The 20,693-nt window shown below is 45.8% G+C and overlaps 1 protein-coding gene across 1 annotated transcript in view; it reads left to right on the forward strand.

The window, feature by feature from the left end:
* The window catches only part of JPH3 (junctophilin 3), a 130,868-nt gene that overhangs the window by 38,659 nt on the left and 71,516 nt on the right, over nucleotides 1-20,693 (forward strand).

Genomic DNA, 20,693 nt, shown 5'->3' on the forward strand with positions numbered 1-20,693 from the left:
GGTGTGGTGCGGGTGACCCCAAGGCCTTCGCTGTCTCTGGAGCCTGTTGGGAGATCAGGACAAGGTTGACACTGGCATTGTTGAGCTCCACCTGATAACGGCAGGGGAGCAGGAAAGTTACTGTGATAAGCTCGGGGTGGAGGGCAGAGGGCTTCTTGAAATCAGGAAGGTGGGATTTCGAACGGTTCTAATGAAGTTGTCTCAGAGATGGGTTGATTATTTGGTGACTAGGAAGTGTCCCCTGAAAGGGTGGTCATATAGACTCTCAGGAAAAGCTGACTTTCCCAAGTGTCAGGCAAACGGAAGCTCCGTACTGTCCCTTTTAGCCCCTTGTTCACCTCCTCTCTTCTTCCCATTCTCCTTTGCTGTCCGTTACCCTTTTCCCTTTTTTCTTTCCCCTCTTCTGACTCAGTCTTTCCAGTCTGGGGTTTGGGGAGCAAGGGAAGGAGTGTTTCTGTGCCTGGCTGTGGGAAAGGTATTCCACCTCCCTGATCCCAGGATGCAGTGTCAAGTATCAGCAGAAAGGGAAACACCTATTACCCACTGGACCGTCCGCTTCCCATCTGGGAAGACCCCTCACCCTGCAGGGTGTTTCCATTTCCAGAGTTGGTCCTTGCTCTTCCTCTGGAGTGGTGACTGACCAGGAGCAGAATGGCCGAGTGGAAAGAGCATGGGCCTTGGAATCAGGGGACGTGGGTTTTTGTAGAGAAGCAGCGTGGTGTAGAGATAGAGCCTGGGCCCGGGAGTCAGGAGATCCTGGGTTCTAATCCCTGCTCCACCGCTTGTCTGCTGTGTGACCTTGGGCAAGTCATTTGACAAGCAGCGTGGCTCAGTGGAAAGAGCATGGGCTTTGGACTCAGAGGTCATGGCTTCAAATCCCAGCTCCGCCGCTCGTCAGCTGTGTGACTTTGGGCAAGTCACTTCACTTCTCTGGGCCTCAGTTACCCCATCTGTAAAATGGGGATGAAGACTGTGAGCCCCCCGTGGGACAACCTGATCACTTTGTAACCTCTCCAGCGCTTAGAATGGTGCTTTGCACATAGTAAATGCTTAATAAATGCTGTTATTATTATTATTTGATTTCTCTGTGCCTCAGTTACCTCATCTGTAAAATGGGGTTTGAGACTGTGAGCCCCACGTGGGACAGGGACCGTGTACAACCCAATTTGCTTGGATCCACCCCAGCTCTTAGTACCGTGCCTGGCACATAGTAAGCGCTTAACAAATACCACAATTATTATTAATAATAATAATAATAATAGTAGTAGTCCTGACTCCACTACTTGTCTGCTTGTGACCTCAGGCAAACCACTTCACTTCTCTGTGCCTCAATTACTTCATCTGTAAAATGGGGATTAAGACTGTGAACCCTATGTGGGACATGGACTGTGTCCAACATTGCATCTACCCCAGCGCTTAGTACAGTGCCTGGCACATAGTAAGCACTTAACAAATACCATTTAAAATGAATGAATGAATGAATGAATGAATGAATGTGTCATGACTGATCACAAGCAGCAATTATGGCCTAGTGGAAAGAACATGGTCTTGGTAATCAGAGGACCTGGATTATAATTCTGGCTCTGCAATTTGCCTGCTGCATGATGTCAGGCAATTCACATAACTTCCCTGTACCTCAGTTTCCTCATATCTAAAATGGGGGTTAAACACCTGTTCTCCCTCCCCCTTAGACTGTGAGCTCCATGTGGGTTAGGGACTGTGTTAAATTTGATTATCTTGCATCTGCCCCAGAACTTATTACAGTGCTTGGTGCATAGTAAGTGCGTAACAAATAATATTATTACCAATAATGACGACAATGACGATGATCATGGTTATTATCGATCAGATATTTTTGAGCAACCAAAAGGCACCACAGCTAGGTCCTAGGCACCCAAATTCCAGGGACCTGGGAATGACCACCCAGCCCGGCTTTCCCTTTGGTGGTCTGTCCATTGCTCAATAATGTCTACTGACTGACTCTCTTAGACTCTCTGAGGCAGTCTCTCTCACTCTCAGAAACCCTGTAGGACTAAATTCCATTCTCTTGGAGACACCAACTCTCTTCTCTGCTAGTAACCATGTTCTGCCTCATCATGTGTCTTACTCGCTGGGGTCCTGAGGTGCATTTCTTAGCTCTAACCTCCTCCCGCTCCAACCCTGCCCCGTGTCCTTAGACATGGCAGAACTTCTGTGGGGTCTATCCTTTGAAAAAAGGGGCACTGGAAGTTTCCATGGCCCGATTCTGTTTCCTCCTTCCCACCTGACTCCTCCCTTTCCCTGGGCTACTTTCTGTCAGGGGGCATGACTGATGGGTGAGGAAGAGGTGGTTCCTGAGGGGCAGCTGTTGCTTGGGAAGAAAGCAGCTCTTCTCTGGATCTCCCCACTGCCATATCCCACTCTCCTGAGGGCCTTCTCCAGGACTCCCACTGGTTTACAGCTCTCACAGGAGAAAACTCACCAGTCAAAGGCAGATACCTATTCATCACAGCAGGGAGGCACTGCAGAAAGTTGCCTCACTCAGAGCCCGGAAGAACCCCTCAGGAGAGTTTGCATTCACCAAGGCCAGGAAATGCCATTGTCCTCCCACAACTGGCCCTCTTTCGGTAGGGACCGTCTCTATATGTTGCCAACTTGTGCTTCCCAAGTGCTTACAATCTTAACCCGCCAGTTTACAGATGAGGTCACTGAGGCCTAAGGTCCTACAGGACATGTAGCGGAGGCAGGATTAGAACCCAGGCCCTTCTGATTTCCAGGCCCGTGCTTATCCATTAGGCCATGCTGCTTCCCTCATTATGATCGGGGAGCATATCAGCTAATTGTACACTATCCCAAGTGCTTAGACCAGTGCCCTGCACATAATAAGTGCTGAATAAGTACCATTGATTGATAAGTACTATTGAGCCCCTTCCTTCCTCTCCCCCTCGTCCCCCCTCCATCCCCCCCATCTTACCTCCTTCCCTTCCCCACAGCACCTGTATATATGTTTGTACATATTTGTTACTCTATTTATTTATTTTACTTGTACATATCTATTCTATTTATTTTATTTTGTTAGTATGTTTGGTTTTGTTCTCTGTCTCCCCCTTTTAGACTGTGAGCCCACTATTGGGTAGGGACTGTCTCTATATGTTGCCAACTTGTACTTCCCAAGCGCTTAGTACAGTGCTCTGCACACAGTAAGCGCTCAATAAATACAATTGATGATGATGATGATGCTTAGTACAGTGCTCTGCACACAGTAAGTGCTCAATAAATACGATTGAATGAATGAATGAATCCCTGATCCACCCAGAACAGTCATATTAAGCTTGAATCCTCTGGGTTAAGTCAAGAGGAAATAGTCTCAGCTCCCCGCTCTTACTCTTGGAGCAAGTAGTGGCGTGACCTCTGTTGTAGGTAGAATGCTGAAAAGTTCAAGGAAAGGGCTGAAAGGAAAGCTGAATCAAAGTTAACTGCCCCACCCTAGGTTACACCCCTAAATGGGAAGAAGAGAGCGGGGTTGGGGTGGGGGGGAGAGCTGGAGGTTAGTTTGAGTTCTGCAGAGGCTAGGAGGAGATGTTGGTGACTTTCCCACTCCCCTCTCCCCTTTGAAAAACACTTAACAACACAGAAGACAGTTCTTCAATAAAAGGGCTTTAACACAACCCTGATCTGCCCTGGGACAAGAGGGTTCTCTTTTACTGCTATTATTATTATGACCAATAATAATAACAACAAACCTCTAAAGCACGTTCTTCCCGAACTCAAGACCTTTCACCTTTATGATTGCAGCTTTTGTTCCCAACATATCTGTGTTGTACATGAGACAGTTAGTACTATCCCCATTTTACAGATGGAGAAATTAGGGCACAAAACCTGGAGTCATTCGGTTCTTTTTGCCCAACTCTGATGTCACTAGCTCACCATTGAGAACTGATACAGTTAATGGAGAATATCCTGGACTTGAGGATGAGGATGACAGCTGGGGAAACCCACTTCCAACCCCACTTTTCCCATCTGCAAAGTGGGGGGGACGTTATATCTGTACTCCATCCTGCTTCCAGAGAGTATTCCCCAAATGAATCTTTAAAGTTCTTTAAGATCAGACTATTATTACAAAGAGTCCTTCGGCTGTATCTACTGATCAGTTTGCTGGCAGCTCAACTGTGACTTAGATTGTGGAATATGCATGCACCAGAAGACATCTGATACATTTGGATTAAGTAATAAGTAGCCAGAGGATAAACAGAGACCTACTCTCATCAGGTTAATGGCAGCTCATAAATTGTGATGCATGCCAACCCAACACCACCCCATCTCAACCCTCCCTAGTCTGTCTTTAAAAACCTTCCCTCATTCTTCATAGAATCTTTGGGACACATGCTTGGAGAGAGGTATTTACTACTTATTTGTTCAGAACAATGTGATCTGGAGGCAAATAAAACTCTTCTTTCTGCAGCAATGAAATGGACTGATACAAATGGTCACAACAGATGTAGCTCTCAAAATCTGCCTCTATGCCTGAGTCAGAACTCCTCCCAGCAGTGAGAAAGCAGGATTGGGAGTGGGGAGGATGACTGGGAGAGAGCCTTTTTTCCTCTCTAGAATATCCCGGGATATTTCCATCCGAGCCCCTCAGCCACAGTCAAGGAAAGGGATAGAACAGAGCTGAATTTCCTCATTATTTTCTCAATGAAGTCTGAATAAAGAATGTCCACAGCCCAGAGTCAGTTGCCCGAGAGGGCAAAACCATATACTAAACACTGAGATCACTCATTTGTGGCAGAAGCAACAGTGAGACCTTTTCAAGAATGGGAAGCAGTGTGGCCTAGTGGAAAGCGCATGGGCCTGGGAATCAGAGGACCAATCCCATCTCTGCCACATGTCTGCTCTGCAACCTTGGGCAAGTCATTCTTTTAACTTTGTTTTTTTTGTAAATGGGTTTATGTTAAACACTTACTACAGCGCCAGGCACTGCACTAAGCCCTGGGGTAGATTCAAGATACTCAGTTTGGACACAGCCTGTGCCTCACAGGGGGCTCACAGTCTTTGTCCTCATTTAATAGATAAGGTAACTGAGGCATAGAGAAGTTAAATGACTTGCCCAAGGTCACACAGCAGTTAAACGTCATGGTCAGGATTAGAACACAAGTCCTCTGATTCTCAGGCTTGGGCTCTTTTCAGTATGCCATGCTGCTCCTCTGGGCCTTAACTGCTTAACTTTCTAGACTGTGAGCCCGCTGTTGGGTAGGGACCGTCTCTATATGTCGCCAACTTGTACTTCCCAAGCGCTTAGTGCAGTGCTCCACACACAGTAAGTGCTCAATAAATACGATTGAATGAATGAATGAACGAACTGCTCTGTAAAATGGGAATCAAATCCTCTTCCCTCCAGTTTAGATTGTAGTCCCATGTGGCACAGGGATTGTGTTCAATAGGTTGTGTTGTACGTACCCCAGCACTTAATACAGTGCTTGACACATAGTAAGCTCTTAAAAATGCCATTAACAAAAAAGAGAACAGTTGGATCTAGTCCATAATAACCATCTAGAGGTGGGATGTTGGATTATCGTTGGTGAATCAAGGATTATGTCTCTGGCTCAGAAAACACTGAACAGAAAAAGCGAGAAAAAGCAAACAGCCCAGCTGAACTTGGCCGGGTCTGTCCTTCTGGTTGGAAGGCCAAATTGGCTTCGTCTTCCAGTCCCTTTGCTGGCCTGAGTCTTCCTAACCTAAGCTTTATTAGAAGCCATTGTCTTGTTCTAATGTAAATTACCTCATCCGAACACCATTATGCCTTTCGATCTGGGGCTGCAGCACCCTTGGTACCAGTGGATCAGGGAACATGATGGATCTAGTTTGAAAGGCCCTGGAGTTTGATGAGCTATGAAACGTCTGTGCTAAAGAGACTTTCATTAGCACATGGCATTTAAGATTAAGGTCTTTTAGAAGCAAGGAGTGGGCAGGGGGGGGGAGGAGGTAGAAATGGAATTCTTATTTATGATCCCTCTCCAGTTCCCATCTTGCCCTACAGCTATAGCTGGGAGATGGGAAATGATAGGCGGGAACAGAGGAATATGGGAGCTATAATTATGGCATTGATTAAGTGCTTATTATATGCCAAATTCTGGGGTAAGTACAAGGTTATCAGATTAAACGCAGTCCCTGCCCCACACAGGGCTCAAAGTCTGTTATCCCCATTTTACAGATGAGGAAACTCAGGCCCAAAGAGGTTAAGTGACTTGCCCAAGGTCCCACATTTGGCCAGGGTCAAAATTGGGATAGGACTCAGGTCTCCTGCAATTTAACTCCAAATATTCTCCCCCTACCTCCTACAGGGATAGAGATAAAAGGGGCTGGACCTCCCTACTTCTCAAGATGCCTGGGAACCTTAAGGTGCTCCAGGATAAGGACTTGTGGGTCTGAATCAGGAACAAATCAGTGATCAGGAGGGTGTAGGAAGAAAGAGATTGATAACAGTTGCTTCTTTTCTGGATGAGTCACAAAACTTTGGTCCCGTCAACCATAGCATTCATATAAAAATCCTATTGTGCATTATTCTGTCCAAGTGTAGGTGATTCCTGAACTTCTGAGGCAGGTCCCTTATCTTAGGGAGAGAATCCTGGATTTGATAAAACCCATGATCCAGATTGTCATTGACTCCCTCGTGCAAACTCACATGGGCCTCTTGGCATGTTCGTCCCCCTCTAGACTGTAAGCTCGTTGCGGGCAGGGAAAGTGATATATCTGCGCATCAGGCAGAAACTCCTCACCCTGGGCTTCAAGGCTGTCCATCACCTCGCCCCCTCCTACCTCACCTCCCTTCTCTCCTTCTACTGCCCAGCCCGCACCCTCCGCTCCTCCACCACTAATCTCCTCACTGTACCTCGCTCTCGCCTGTCCCGCCATCGACCCCCGGCCCACGTCATCCCCCGGGCCTGGAATGCCCTCCCTCTGCCCATCCGCCAAGCTAGCTCTCTTCCTCCCTTCAAGGCCCTGCTGAGAGCTCACCTTCTCCAGGAGGCCTTCCCAGACTGAGCCCCTTCTTTCCTCTCCCCCTCGTCCCCCTCTCCATCCCCCCGTCTTACCTCCTTCCCTTCCCCACAGCACCTGTATATATGTATATATGGTTGTACATATTTATTACTCTATTTATTTACTTATTTATTTATTTTACTTGTACATTTCTATCCTACTTATTTTATTTTGTTGGTATGTTTGGTTCTGTTCTCTGTCTCCCCCTTTTAGACTGTGAGCCCACTGTTGGGTAGGGACTGTCTCTATGTGATGCCAATTTGTACTCCCCAAGCGCTTAGTACAGTGCTCTGCACATAGTAAGCGCTCAATAAATACGATTGATTGATTGATTGATTGATTGTTCTTTCCTAAGTACTTGGTACAATGGTCTGCACCAAGTGCTCAATAAATACAATTAATTGATTGATTGATTTTTGTTCCCAGAGGCCTTCCATAATTAAGTCAACTTTTCCTTGACCCCCTTTTCCCCCTGCATTGTCTACGCATTTGTAGCTATACCCTTTGGACACTTGGCATTCATCCCACCCCCAGCCCCACAGTATTTATGTACATATTTGTAATTTATTTATATTAATGTCTGTCTCCCCCAATGGAACGTAAGCTGCCTGTGGGCAGGGGATGTGTCTACCAACTCTATTGTACGGTCTCCCCCAAGCTCTCAGTAAATACAGTGCTCAGCACACAGTAAGTGTTCAATAAATACCACTGATAGACCGAATGATGTTACACAGACTAGGGGAACGTTACTGAAATGCTTCACCTGAGGGAAGTGGCGTCCGTTCCAGCTGCTGACTTGAGAATGAAGGTTTGTGACTGAGGAACAGCAGTGATCCACGAGTGAGCTGTCTCCACGAGGGAAATGCTTGGGGTGCATGTAGGGAGGAGGAGAAGTGTGGCTGTCAGTGTTACCTTGTAGTCACTGCCACAGTTTGTAAACAGATGAGTGCGGGTCGGATGGAATAGCTGGAGATGCAGCAACTCCCTGAGGAGATGAGCCCTAGGGGGAGAAGGTTGAGTGTTTCTAGGGTCATGACCCAACACCGGGGGGGATGCTAAGGACATGATCTGAGTCAGGGAGAGAGATCTTGTGTGTCAAGTTCTGTGACTCAGAAGAATCAGCTTTTACTTCATAGGTTGCTGCTCACCCTTGGTTCCTAAATGAGCGATGAGTCAGAGTACCAAGAAGCTCATGGTTTCACTCACTATTCATGAGGATTCTATCCAGGGTCTCTCTGCCTAAGGAGGGTTTCTGTCCAAATATTCCCTGGGTGGGGGATTCTATTTTTAGTTTACCTCCTGCCCACTGCACCCTCAGACTGCTAGATTCTTCTTTCTGTGAAGGATTGCTCTCTGACATGCCAGATCTGGAAAATGCACTGCATGTGTACTGCCTGCCTTTTCCCTTACCCCTGATGATGGTGTGTCAAGAAGGGTGAATAATGATAATAATAATGATGATAATAATAATAATAATTATTATTATTATAGTATTTATTAAGCACTTACTATGTGCCAAGAGCTATACTAAGCCTCTGGGTAGATAATAATAATAATAATAATAATAATAATAATGGTATTTGTTAAGCCCTTACTATGTGCAAAGCACTGTTCTAAGCCCTGGGGGGATACAAGGTGCTCAGGTCGTCCCACGCAGGGCTCACAGTCTTAATCCCCATTTTACCGATGAGGGAACGGAGGCCCAGAGAAGTGAAGTGACTTGCCCAAAGTCACACAGCTGACAATTGGTGGATTCGGAATTTGAACCCATGACCTCTGACTCCAAATCCCGTGCTCTTTCCACGGAACCACGCTGCTTCTCTAGATGCAAGATAATCACGTTGGACAATGTCCATGTCCCACATGGGTCTCACAGTCTTATATCCCCATTTTACCGATGAGGTAACTGCGGCACCGAGAAGTGAAATGACTTGCCAAAGGTCACATAGCAGGCAATGGTAGAGGCGGGATTAGAATCTAGGTCCTCTGGCTCCCAGGCTCGTGTTCTTTCCACTAGGCCATAATGCCTCTCACTGATTGTTTCCTACCACATGGCCAGTCTGGGTGCATAATGCAAAAGTCAACAAGCTATCTGTTTTTTGGTTCTGCACTTAAACAGGAGAAGAAACCAAGCAAAAGCTGAAGGCTTCAAGAGGAGCCCCTGGAAAACTGAAGGGCTGGGGGCCAAACTGGGACAAAGGGGAAATAATAAAAATGATAACAATAATAATAATAGTGATAATAGAATATTTGTTAAGCACCAACTATGTGCCATGCACTGTATTAAGTGCTGGCGTAGATAAAAGATAATCAGGTCCCTCATGGGACTCACAGTTTAAGTAGGAGGGAGAACAGGTAGTGGGTCCCCATTTTGCAGATGAAGGAACTGAGACACAGAAAAGTCAAGTGACTTGCCTAAGATCACACAGCAGGTATATAGGAGATTAGAATCCAGGTCCTCTGACTCTCAGGCCGATGCTCTTTCCACTAGACCATGCTGCTTCCCCAGCTGAGAAGCCGTATTGCCTAGTGGCTAGAGCATAGGCCTGAGAGTCAGAAGGACCTAGGCTCTCATTCTGGCTCTGCCACTTGTCTGCCATGTGACCTTGAGCAAGTCACTTCACTTCTCTGGGCCTCAGTTACCTTATCTGTAAAATGGTAATTAAAACCGTGAACCCCATGTGGGGACATGGACTGTATCCAGCCTGTTTAGCGTGCATATAATAATAATAATAATGTTGGCATTTATTAAGTGCTTACTATGTGCAAAGCACTGTTCTAAGCGCTGGGGAGGTTACAGTGGGATCAGGTTGTTCTACGTGGGGCTCACAGTCTTAATCCCCATTTTACAGATGAGGTAACTGAGGCACAGAGAAGTTAAGTGACTTCCCAGAGTCGCACAGCTGACAAGTAGCAGAGCCGGGATTTGAACCCATGACCTCTGACTCCAAAGCCCGGGCTCTTTCCACTGCACCACGCTGCTTCTTATCTACCCCATCTACCCCAGCGCTTCGTACAGGGCTTGGCACGTAGTAAAGCATTTAACAAGTACTATTAAAAAAAAAACTGGTTGTCTCTGACTGGTTTCTGTGAATAGGTTCCTGCTCTCATCCTCCCTCACCTCGTCCAGCACCATCTACTCCAGTGATTCTCAGGTGGCCTCGAAGGCATCAGAGTATTTCCTGCCTGCCGAGCTGTCTCACACTCTGCCAGTCACTTTCCTTCTGGGAAGACAAGGTGCCTGGAACTGCTTAGATTTTGGCCTCTCGAGGCTCCGTGAAGCTTTCTTCTTCCTACACCTCTGACCCCTTTCTCCCTTCTTCTCACACCCAGGCTTGCCCCTGCTTACAGGGTCAGGAGATACAGCTGTCAGATATGATTAGGATCAAGTCCTGATTCTCTCTTGCCCTTATATCAGACTCTGCTCCTTGTCAGGCTGGATAACAGGGGGGCCTCTGATTCATCATGCAAGTAGAATTTCTGCCTTTTGCTCAGAAGAGGCCTTGGGATGATGGAGGAGATGAAGAGCCAGCTCGGAGCCACAAGCATTGAGGAGACGTCCAGATCACTTGATTATAGACTCCGTGATCTGAAGAGAACCGTGGCAAGTCATTTAGTCCATCCCTTTGTCTCCCACAAAGATCAGACCTCATTTTTAAAGAAAGAATTTCCACAACTGCCCTCCATAATCCAGTCCAATATCTAATATCTTTCACTGCCAGGAGAGTCTTCCTTTTATCTAACTTAAATCCTTCAGGTTTAAGCCCATTTCCCTTTGTTTTCACTGGAGTCAAAGAACAGCAAACCACTAAAGCAATACTTAATCTCCTCTCAGCTTTCTCTTCTCCAGGTCAGAGCATCCTCACTCCTTTATTTTATGCTTCTGTTGTACATTCTACATTCCCAAGTGCTTAGCTAAGTGCATTGCACCCAGGAGGCATTCAATAAATATCATTACTACTATGACTATTACTAGGCCTCGTTGAATCATAAGCCAATCAAATCAGGCTGAAGTTTCTTGGGTAGAGTATCCCCAGCACGAGTTCCTCTCGGGAAGACCCAAACTCTCAGCTGCTCTTTCAGCTGTTTGCCCAGGAGAGAAGTCTCCTCCCCCATTTTAGGCCTCTTGTGAACAAATCTCTTTAGACCGAATTACAGCAGAGCAGAGCTATGCTCCCCAGTGTCCTTGAGGGAGAAAACGCCAGAGAAGCCATTCAGATCTCTGAATCCCACATCTTTCTTAAGCACCCTATATTCCAGCTGGGGTGGGAGTGGGGAATTGGATCTTGCCTCAGGAGGTAGAGATGCTGCGTCAGTTTGCCTCGGGGCTGAAAAAAGCTTGTCAGATGGAAGGATCCATGGAGATTTAAGAAAAATCAAATAGAAATCTTCATGCCCATTATTCACTCTACCTTTGTCTAGTTAACCTGATTTCCCCCAGTGTCTGAGTCCCTCTCTGGAAGTATGCTAGGTATTTGGGAGGGAACATTAACTGTTTCAGGTATTATACCTTGTATTAGTTTATAGTAATTCAGGTATGTTCAGGTTTATTCAGGTATTAGTTTATACTAAATACTGAATGAATTAGTAGTATTGATTAAAACTTACTGAGAGCAGAGTTTAGTCAGGTATTAGTTTATACTGAATATTGAATGAATTAATAGTATTGATTAAAACTTACCAAGAGCAGAGCACTGAACTAGGCTCTTGGAAGAGCACAATACAATACTGTTGGTGGACAAGATATTAGTTTATACTAAATACTGAATGAATTAGTAGTATTGATTAAAACTTACCGAGAGCAGAGCGCTGAACTAGGCTCTTGGAAGAGTACAATACAATACTGTTGGTGGACATGATCCCTGCCCTCAAGGAGTCTAAAAATCAGAATCACTATTATTATTATGTGTGTGGAGAGGGAAGGAGGAAAATATCAAAAATGGGACAAAGAAATTCTTCTCTGGTGTATTTACTCTGGTGAGTGACTTGCTCTTTGGTCGAGGTAGAAGCCAATCCTTCAAATTAGTTGGTGCCAGAGCTAATTCGGTTAATTGAAACCAAACCAAACTAAGTTTGGCTAGTTCAAAAAGAACACTCCCAGTTCTAGCAGTGATTCTGTCCTTTTTTTTTCCTGATTCCCCAAAACAGCCTTGATTTGAATAACTGGCTGGTTTGGCTAATGGATAATTGCTTTTCCACATAATAGAGTATTCTGTAGAAACAATTCAGTTGTGGCAGTGGTGGCCTCAAAGATCAAATGCATCTACCTCTTACTCTTACTATGAAGAAGACAAATATGCTGCAGGGTAGGCAGACTCCATAAAGAGCTGTATTGGGTGGACTAGACTGGCCTCCTTCCCTGCTTAGATTTCTGTTTTGACATTAACCAGGATGAGGCCATGCCTGCTCCGTGCCCATCTGTGGAGTAAGAGAGGGCAGCCTGGGCTGCTGACTAATTTGGATGAGGCAGCTGTATGGGTCTGAGCTCATATATCCCAAGGAGATTGCCAGCCACCCATTTGCCCGGTGCCAGCCTGTCCACCTGGGCATCAGTCCAAATGTTTGACCACCTATCTTTCCCCTTCTGCCCTGGGCTTCTGCTTATCCAGTTTGTATTTGGTTCAGGACCAAATCTTCAAACCACATTTCTCACCCTGAAAAAATGGTTGGGTGGTCCGTGGGGCAGGGACAGTTTGCACTAGATGACCACTGGCAGCCTTAGGATTGTTTTATTCAGTGGTCCTACTCTGGTGTCACAGAACCAGGGACTTGACTTCTTTCTATAGGTCCCTACTTTTTATGGTATTTTTTAAGTGCTTACTATACCCCACACCCTTTACTAAGTGCTGTAGTAGGTATAAAATAATCAGTTTGGACACAGTAAAGGTCCCACATGGGGCTTTCAGTCTTAATCCCCATTTTACAGGTGAGTTAACTGAGGCACAGAGAAATTAAGTGACCTGCCTGAGGTCACAAGAGCGGACAAGTGGCAGAGCTGGGATTAGAACCCAGGCCACCCAGAACCATCCTTACTGAGACTGTGAGCCCCATGTGGGACAGGGATGTTTCCAATCTGATTATCTTATATCTATCCCAGCACTTAGTACAGTGCTTGGCTCGTAGTAAGCGCTTGACAAATACCGCAATTAATTAACTAAGCCCCAGGCTCCAGATTGTTGTTCTCTGACTCAGTACATTGATGCCAACTGATAAGTGACATGCCAGAGTACCTGACTGAGCAACCAGGCAGATTTGAGTTTCAGCTTCAGCACACCAGATGCACTCGGGGATACTGGTAAGAGAGAACCACTGGGCACGGCTTAATGGAGTGTCCCTGGGTAAGAGGCAAATCTAAGGATCCAAAAGATGTGTGTGTTGGGGTTGAGTGGGCATGGAGTCATGGGTTGGAAGTTCCAACTTTCAGGGGAGAAAGACTGAAAGCTGTGTCTGTGCTGCAGATGGAAATAGGTACAAGTAAAAAATGTCAGGGTGGGCACAGTGGAAAATGGGGTGAAGGGGAATATGATCGGCATGATTCATTCCCTAGAAGCTATCAGTCTGGGGAGGGGGGAGCAGGGTGGAAGACTGGGGCTGGGGGGGAGGGGGTTGCTGGCACTTTTGCTGGGAAGCTGGTAGAGCCAGCTGCAGCCTCCTCAACGCTCTCCCTCCTCCTCCTCCTCCTCCTTCTCTCCTTCCTCCTCCTCACCGCCACCTGCTACTCTGTGCCTGACAGCGACACCGCAGTGTGTCCCAGCCCGGATCATCTGTCTGATTTCTAATCACAGACTGTTGGAGGCTTGCAGCGAAATCTTGAACGAACATTGCAGCTATTCGGCTCCTACTGGCGCCATGGCTCAGCCTGCCCTCCCCAATCCAAATCTGCTAAACCGTCTTAATCTAATGATCCCTTTATTAGTTATTTACCCAGTTGGGTTATTGCCTCGGTGGAATAATTACATGAGGCAGCAGAGTAGGGAACAGATTACTGAGCAGCCTCCATGGCCACAGTAACCTTTATTATTACCTATTATTGATGTACTCAGTGTCTCGCTGTAATTAGCACACAGATCAGGCACATTCTTGCCTATAGACTTAGCAGTCGAACTGCTGAAGACTTTCTGTCCTTGCATGAGCCTCTTGGCTTCTTAGGATCTTGTTCCTTGAAGTTGCTGAGGAAGCTGACTCTCTGGGTGTTTCATTCAATCCATCAATTGCATTTATTGAGCTGAGAGCACTGGATTAAGCGCTTGGGAGAGAACAATATAAAAGAGTTGGTAGAAACGTTCTCTGCCCATAAACAATATAAAAGAGTTGGTAGAAATGTTCTCTGCCCACAATGAGCTTACAGTCTGAGGTGGATGGATATGTACATAAAAGGATGGTATTTGTTAGGAGCTTATTATGTGCCAGGCACTGTACTAAGCACTGGGGTGGATACAAGCAAATCGAGTTGGGCACAGTCCCTGTCCCATGCAGGGCTCACAGTCTCAATCCCTATCAGCGCTTAGAACAGTGCTTGGCTCAGAGTAAGCGCTTAACAAATGCCATTATTATTTTACCAGATGAGGTAATGAGGTACAGAGAAGTGAAGTGACTTGTTCAAGGTCACACAGCAGACAGGTGGCAGAGCCAGGAATAGAATCCATGACCTTCCACTCCCAGACCCTTGCTCTGTTCACTACGCCATACATGAGTGCTGTGGTGATGAGGGAAGGGTGAATAAAAAGTGCAAATCCAAGTGCAAAATTGACATAGAAGGATATAGGAGAAGAGGAAATGAAGGCTTAGTTGGGGAAGGCCTCTTGAGGGAGATGTGCTCTTAATAAGGCTCTAAAGGTGGGGAGAGTAATCGTCTGTCAGATATGAAGAGGAAGGGCGCTCCAGGCCAGAGGTAGAATAAGGGTGAGGAGTCAGTGGTGAGGTAGATGAGATTGAGATACTGCTGAGTAGTTCGGTATTAGAGGAGTAAAGTATGAGAGCTGGGGCAGACTGCCGAGGGAAGTGAGTTGGGGGAAAAAATGATCGACTGTCTTAGAGACAGTGCCTCAGTTTCATCCGTGAAATAGGGATGAAATACCTGTTCTCCCATGGCTTTAGACTAGGAGCCCCATGTGGGACAAGGGCCCCGATTAGGTTATCTTGTATCTACCCCAGAGCTTACCACATAGTAATTGCCTGGTCTGGAATGCCCTCCCTCCACACATCCACCAAGCTAACTCTCTTCCTCCCTTCAAAGCCCTAATGAGAGCTCACCTCCTCCAAGAGGCCTTCCCAGACTGAGCCCCCTTTTTCCTCTCTTCCTCCCCATCCCTCCCACCCTACCTCCTTCCCCTCCCCACAGCACCTGTAGATATGTTCGTACAGATCTATTACTCTATTTATTTTACTTGTACATATTTACTATTCTATTTATTTTGTTAATGATGTGCATTTAGCTTTAATGCTATTTGTTCTGACAACTTGACACCTGTCCACATGTTTTATTTTGTTGTCTGTCTCCCCCTTCTAGATTGTGAGCCTGTTGTTGGATAGGGACCGTCTCTATATGTTGCCAACTTGTACTTCCCAAGCGCTTAGTACAGTGCTCTGCACACAGTAAGTGCTCAATAAATTCGATTGAATGAATGAATGAAATACTATTGTTATTATTATCATTATTAATCAATCAATCATATTTATTGAACACTGTGTGCAGATCACTAAGTACAAAGTGCTTGGAAGAGTATAATATAATAACAGAGTTGGTAGACACATTCCCTGCCCACAACAAGCTTACAGTCTAGAAGACTGTGTTGTTATTATTATTATTATTATATTATTTTGGGAATTCTCTGACAGGGACAGCTTGGTGAGTGCTGCCTGGGGGACTGTTCACCAAACACCTAAGACCAAAAGTCAGACTGTTCAAAGGAACGGGTCTGGCAGAGCCTAGTGGGTGGGAATACACTGGTGGTGGCTCAGAGATCCTATATATTTACTCAGTTCTCCTCTTGGGCCATCTCTAGCCAATTGTTCAGAGAAAGTGGGAAGAGTTAATATCCCTGAAAAAAAGAGTCCCCAGTAAGCAGAGACATAGTTGCCCTTTTAGCCCCAATATTTTCTCTTCCCGAAGAAGGAAGTTGGCCTGATCTGGGATGTGAGAGAGAAGAATCCTTTGACTTTCCTTTCTTTTCCTTTGCCTCAATTTTCTCCTCTTTCTCTTATTCTTTCCTCTTATCTGTACCCTTGGTCCTGCTGGACAGTGCCCTGGGAGAATAGCAACCAGAATGAAAGCCCTATTCATCCATGAAGCATCTTCTCATGCAATTTGAGTATCTCCCCTTCCATTGCTCAGGCTTACCTCTTCCACCTTCCTCTTACTTTCACCTCCCACTTGTGTATTGTAGCCAAGGATGGGGATAGAGTGAGGAAGGAGGAATATCCCCCTATCCAAGCCTCCTTGGCTTCCAGTATGTCTGGGTCTAAGGGTGTTGGGGCGGAGAGGCTGATTTTGGAGGCTGAGTGGAGAGGGTGGAATTGAATGTTTTTATTTACTGATATTTTCCTTTTGGCTCTCAAACTACCTTCGATTTGCTTTTTAATGTTAGATAATTCAGTTAGCTTTTCAGGAGCCTTAGCCTTCCTGCCTGTGAAGTGGGATTACTGTAAATTATTCCCAGACTTTGGAATTAAAGCCTCAAATACACAAATCGGCATTTGGCCCAGCAGAATTCAGAGGTATTTTTTTTTCTGATGTGGAAAATTTTTCTTTGGTTCTTTTTCTTTCCCTTTCCCTTTCCCATAGTGCCCAGACCCACTTACTCAACAGTCTTCTCCCTGGAAGTGGGGTGGGAGGGGGAAGTTTCTACTCTTCAGATGTTTAGGAAGCCCTTTTCTCTCATCTTTTGGCTGCCTGCAGGGAAGCAGATGAACATCTTAGTGTGGTGCTCTGCACCCAGTTAAGTGTTCAATAAATCTATTCAGTAATTGATTGATTGGCAATATTTTCCCTGCAAAACCCTTCCCAGGTTTCTGCTTCCCACCCAGAGGAAGAGATTAGACACCTTGCAGCCTCGTGGCACCTGCCCTAAGTGGAGGCCAGGGAAATCTTGCAGGGAAAAGAGACAAAGAAGCTTCTTCTTTGCAGCAGTCATCAAGATAGGGGCCTGAGGGTGGTCCCAGTCCACGAAATAAAAGATGTGACTGGAGAGTCAACTCCCTGGGACTGCAAGTCTTAGATCTAACAGTTCTTCCTACTGTGTCAGTTGAGAGAAAGGTGAGGAATCTCTGCTCATTCTGTTCCAGTGTGGCCATTCTCTTTTTTTCAGTCTATAAATGGTACTTCTTGTGTATTTATTAAGAGCAAAGTACTGTACTAAGCACTTGGGAGGGTACAACAGACACACTTCACTTGTCCTCAGGGAGCTTACCATTTGAGGAGACAGGCCTTACAAATAGTGGGAACAGGAGGAAGATCAAGGATATAACCAGAGGTAGTGAAAATATGTCAGGATGAAACATCTGAATATGCAGATAAATGCTTACTGTTGTACTCCCCTAAATGCTTAATACTGTAATGCTCAATAAATACAATTGACTGATTGATTGACTGAGAGTAGGAATTGAATACATAAGTAGTAAAGATGGCAGTTGGGTTGACTTAATTGGGGATGGAAGGCTTCATGGAGGAGATGGGATTTTTAGGAGAGTATTGAAGATGGATTGAATCATGGTCTGGTGGAGTTGGGACAGAATGGAATTCCAAGCCCAGGGAACAGGTGAGAGAGGGGGTGGAGGCCAGAGAGTTGAGAACAAGGTACAATTTTAAGGTCAGTTTGGGAGAATGGAGAGTGTAAGATGGGAAGTAGTAAGTAAAGTGAGTGGATATATAAGGTAGGGAGAACTTGTACAGAGCTTTGAAGCCAACTGGGAGGGGTTTTGGCTTGGCCAAAGGAAGTGGGTAGCTATTCTCTTTGCTCTCTACACCCAACACACTCGACATCCAAAGACAATAAGGGGTGCTGAGATGTGAATTATTATTATTATTAATAATAATATAATATATAATAATAATGGCATGTATTAAGCGCTTACTATGTGCAAGGCACTGTTCTAAGTGCTGGGGAAATTACAAGGTGATCAGGTTGTCCCACGGGGGGCTCACAGTCTTAATACCCATTTTACAGATGAGATAACTGAGGCCCAGAGAAGTGAAGTGACTTGCCCAAAGTCACCCAGCTGACAAGTGGTGGAGGCAGGATTTGAACCCATGCCCTCTGACTCCAAAGCCCGTGCTCTTTCCGCTGAGCCACGCTGCTTCTCATAAGCAGCTTCTCAAGGCTCTGCTAATCTTAGGCACCTCCGAAAATGGAGTCCCTGTCTAATTCCTTACTATGCGCTCTTTCCTGGTAGTTAGTACAGTGCTTTGCAAACAATAGACACTTAATAAATATTGCTGCTGCTACTACTACTACGATTACTTCTATTATTACTGATTCTACAAGGCCAAGCCCCAGTCTCTGATTTGTGTCCATGATCAGGGCCCAGGCTCCAGTGGAAATGCAGGAATTTCTGCAGCCCAATCCAGGGGGATATGTATATATGTTTGTACATATTTATTACTCTATTTATTTATTTATTTATTTTACTTGTACATATCTATTCTATTTATTTTATTTTGTTAGTATGTTTGGTTTTGTTCTCTGTCTCCCCCTTTTAGACTGTTAGCCCACTGTTGGGTAGGGACTGTCTCTATGTGTCGCCAACTTGTACTTCCCAAGCGCTTAGTACAGTGCTCTGCACACAGTAAGCGCTCAATAAATACGATTGATGATGATGATGATGATGGTTTGGGCCCCCTTAGCTCAAGTTCTTCTTGTCCTGCAGAAAGGGAGGGTATGGAAGACAGCCAGTCCTCCCAGCAAACCTAGGCCCAGGGATGTTTTCCCAGTCAGGACAGGATAAAATCTGTAGTGTGAGAAATTCAATTTTCAAGTCCCCAAGAGGCTGCTGCCAACACTGGTGCTTTCAAACCCTCTCAACAGGGCCTGACGGTACGGCGCAGGAGGTGGTGGTTTAATTTGGTTCCGGAGGCAGCTGCCTGCTAGAATTTCACTTCTCCTGGATCAAACAGTAGGGAAAGAGCCTTACTGATGCCATGTCATCCTTGAACAGGGGATTGCCAGGCCTGAAAACAGGAGCAGACACCTGAATAACAACTGTGGTATTTGTTAAGCACTTACTATGTGCTGTGTGCTCTGGTAGATTCAATATAATCAGATCAGGCCCACATGTGGTTCACAGTCTAAGGGGGAGGGAGACAGACATTTAATCTCCATTTCACAGATGAGGAATTTGAGGCACTGAGAAATGAAGTGACTTGTCCAAGTTCACCCAGCCAGGATTAGCGCTCAGATCTCCTGACTACAGTCCTGTGCTCTTTCCCCAAGGCCATGCTGCTTTTCTCATTGCTGTCCATTGCCCAGTTGGGATGCTGCCCTTTCCCAGCAAATTGGAGAGGGGTGAGGGATAAGGGTGGAGTTGAAGAAGGGAGTTTAGGGCAGGGGCTGCAGGGACATGAGTGGCAGTGTGATTGGGGCACAGCAGTCACTCTGTGACAGGGTGGTGAAATGTGCCAGGTGCCACCCTAGGGCTTGGTTTTGTTGGCTTCTCCATAAATCCACCACTGGCTGAAGATCAGTAAGCTCAAGCAATTTTAGTTCATAGGGCATAGTGGATAGAATATGAGCCTGGGGATCAGAAGGGCATGGGTTCTAATTCCGACTATGCCACCTGTCTGCTGTGTGACCTTGGGCAAGTCACTTCACTTCTCTGGGCCTCAGTTACTTCATCTGTAAAATGGGGATTGAGATCGTGAACCCCACGTGGGACAGGGACTGTGTCCAACCTGATCTGCTCCTATCCACCCCAGCACGCAGTAATAATAATAGCAAGAATAATAATAACAGTGGCACTAAGCACTAAGGTAGAGACAAGATTGACAATTGACTGAGAAGATAATCAGGTTGGAGACAATCCTGCTCCACTCGTGGCTCACCAAGTGGGAGGTAGAACAAGTATTGATTCCCCATTTTGCACATGAGAAAACTGAGGCACAGAGAATAGTAATGATAACATCTGTTAAGTGCTTATTATGTGCCAATCAATCAATTGTATTTTTTGAGCACTTACTGTATGCAGAGCGCTGTACTAAGCACTTGGGGGATTACAGTATGATAATAAACAGACACATTCCCTGCCCACAACAGTCTAGAAGAGGAGCCAGACATTAATATAAATAAATTGCAAATATATACATACATACAGTGCCAAACAGTGCACTGAGCACTGGGGTTGATACAAGATAATCTGATCAGAGGCAGTCCTTATAACATAGTCTTAAGGGGAGGGAGAAGTGACTTGCCCAAGGTCGCACAGCTGGCAGGCTAGGGGCAGAACCAACATTAGAACCTAAGTCCTTTGATTTCCAGTCCTGTGCTCTTTCCACCAGGCCACGCAGCTTCTAACATATGCTAGAGAAGCAGCGTGGCTCAGTAGAAAGAGCCCGGGCTTTGGAGTCAGGGGTCATGGGTTCAAATCCTGGCTCCGCCAATTGTCAGCTGTATGACTTTGGGCAAGTCACTTAACTTCTCTATGCCTCAGTTACCTCATCTGTAAAATGGGGATTAAGACTATGA

Source organism: Tachyglossus aculeatus, chromosome 11, assembly GCF_015852505.1.
Source record: "Tachyglossus aculeatus isolate mTacAcu1 chromosome 11, mTacAcu1.pri, whole genome shotgun sequence".
In the NCBI taxonomy this organism is placed as follows: domain Eukaryota; kingdom Metazoa; phylum Chordata; class Mammalia; order Monotremata; family Tachyglossidae; genus Tachyglossus; species Tachyglossus aculeatus.